Source organism: Arachis duranensis, chromosome 9, assembly GCF_000817695.3.
Source record: "Arachis duranensis cultivar V14167 chromosome 9, aradu.V14167.gnm2.J7QH, whole genome shotgun sequence".
In the NCBI taxonomy this organism is placed as follows: domain Eukaryota; kingdom Viridiplantae; phylum Streptophyta; class Magnoliopsida; order Fabales; family Fabaceae; genus Arachis; species Arachis duranensis.
Window position 1 is genome coordinate 39,820,572 of NC_029780.3, and position 2,691 is coordinate 39,823,262.

Genomic DNA, 2,691 nt, shown 5'->3' on the forward strand with positions numbered 1-2,691 from the left:
TTTTACAATAGTAAAAGGTCCTACTTATAGAGAACTAGTCTCCTAGGGTGTACAGAGAATGAGTAAATGACTTAAAAATCCACTTCCGGGCCCACTTGGTGTGTGCTTAGGCTGAGCATTGAAGCTTTCATGTGTAGAGACTTTTCTTGGAGTTAAACGCTAGCTTTTGTGCCAGTTTGGGCGTTTAACTCCCATTCTTGTGCCAGTTCCGGCGTTTAACGCTGGGAATTCTGAGGGTGACTTTGAACGCCAGTTTGGGCCATCAAATCTTGGGCAAAGTATAGATTATCATATATTGCTGGAAAGCCCAGGATGTCTACTTTCCAACGCCGTTGAGAGCGCGCCAATTGGGCTTCTGTAGCTCCAGAAAATCCACTTCGAGTGCAGGGAGGTCAGAATCCAACAGCATCTGCAGTCCTTTTCAGTCTCTGAATCAGATTTTTGCTCAGGTCCCTCAATTTCAGCCAGAAAATACCTGAAATCACAGAAAAACACACAAACTCATAGTAAAGTCCAGAAAAGTGAATTTTAACTAAAAACTAATAAAAATATACTAAAAACTAACTAGATCATACTAAAAACATACTAAAAACAATGCCAAAAAGCGTATAAATTATCCGCTCATCACTGTACCTCAATAATTCCCAGCTTCTCTATTACAGAGAGTGGCATAAGATTTATGCCTGTCCCCAGGTCACATAAAGCCTTCTCAAAGGTCATGGTGCCTGTGGTACAGGGTATTAAGAATTCACCAGGATCTTGTTTCGTTTGAGGTAAAGTTTGCTGAACCCATGTATCTAGTTCACTAATGAGCAAGGGAGGTTCACCTTCCCAAGTCTCATTACCAAACAACTTGGCATTCAGCTTAATGATGGCTCCCAGATATTGAGCAACTTTCTCTCCAGTTACATCTTCATCCTCTTCAGAGGAAGAATAGTCTTCAAAGCTCATGAATGGCAGAAGGAGGTTTAATGGGATCTTTATGGTCTCTATATGACCTTCAGATTCTTTTGGGTCCTCTATAGGAAACTCCTTCTTGTTTGAGAGACGTCCCATGAGGTCTTCCTCATTGAGATTCACGTCCTCTCCTTCCTCTCTAGGCTCAGCCATGTTGATTATATCAATGGCCTTGCACTCTCTTTTTGGATTCTCTTCAGTATTGCTTGGGAGAGTACTAGGAGGTGTTTCAGTGACTTTCTTACTCAGTTGGTCCACTTGTGCCTCCAAATTTCTGATGGAGGATCTTCTTTCACTCATGAAACTTAAAGTGGCCTTAGACAGATCAGAGACTATGTTTGCTAAGCTAGAAGTGCTCTGCTCAGAATTCTCTGTCTGTTGCTGAGAAGATGATGGAAAAGGCTTGCTATTGCTGAGCCTATTTCTTCCACCATTATTAAAGCCTTATTGAGGCTTTTGTTAATCCTTCCATGAGAAATTTGGATGATTTCTCCATGATGAATTATAGGTGTTTCCATAAGGTTCACCCATGTAATTTACCTCTGCTATTGCAAGGTTCTCAGGATCATAAGCTTCTTCTTCAGAAGCTGCCTCTTTAGTACTGTTGGATGCATTTTGCCATCCATTCAGACTCTGAGAAATCATGTTTACTTGCTGAGTCAACATTTTGTTCAGAGCCAATATGGCATTCAGAGCATCAATTTCAAGAACTCCCTTCTTCTGAGGCATCCCATTACTCACAGAATTCCTCTCAGAAGTGTACATGAACTGGTTATTTGTAACCACGTCAATGAGTTCTTGAGCTTCTGCAGGCATTCTCTTCAGGTGAACGGATCCACCTGCAGAATGGTCCGGTGACATCTTGGAGAACTCAGATAGACCATAATAGAATATATCCAGAATGGTTCACTCTAAAAGCATGTCAGAAGGACACCTTTTGGTCATCTGTTTGTATCTTTCCCAAGCTTCATAGAGGGATTCACCATCTTTCTGTTTGAAGGTCTAAACATCCACTCTAAGCTTGCTCAGCTTTTGAGGAGGAAAGAACTTAGCCAAGAAGGCTGTGACCAGCTTATCCTAGGAGTCCAACCATGTTCTATCTCTGTCTCTTACAGCAAAAGGGAAAAGCATGAGCCTGTAGACATCAGGATCTACTCCATTAGTCTTAACAGTCTCACAAATCTGCAAGAACTTAGTTAAAAACTGGTAGGGATCTTTTGATGGAAGTCCATGAAACTTGCAGTTCTGTTGCATTAGAGCAACTAGTTGAGGTTTCAACTCAAAATTGTTTGCTCCAATGGCAGGTGTTCATATCCTGGGTCGAGCTTTCCGACCCAAGATATTCTACAGACAAAGCGACCGACCTCTTCAGGTCAGGACAATTCGACCTCCTCTCAAAGAGCTCGGCCAAGTCACGAGAAAGCCCAAACAAAGGGCCCAAATAGAGGAACACGCCCCAGATCCTAAGGCAGCCCAAGCCTACAAGAGAAGGGTGGTTCCCTTGAAGATAGGATGACCTCACTTAAAGATAAAGATAAGATAAGATAACTAACTTATCTTCTCCAAAAAGGTCACTCCACACCATTATAAATACACTGGAGCACCCAAGTATAACTCATACTCTGATTCTACTCAATACCTGCTTAATACCCTTGCTAACTTAAGCATCAAAGTCCCTTGCAGGTACCCCCACCCTCCGGGGACGAAGGATCAGCAGCACTTTCAGTCCCACAA

General features: G+C 42.3%; 1 non-coding gene across 1 annotated transcript; it reads left to right on the forward strand.

The window, feature by feature from the left end:
• Nucleotides 1-1,872: 1,872 nt before the first annotated feature.
• Nucleotides 1,873-1,980, forward strand: LOC127741930 (small nucleolar RNA R71). Its single transcript, XR_008003118.1, has one exon. It is a non-coding gene; the product is annotated as a small nucleolar RNA R71 (small nucleolar RNA).
• Nucleotides 1,981-2,691: the final 711 nt, after the last annotated feature.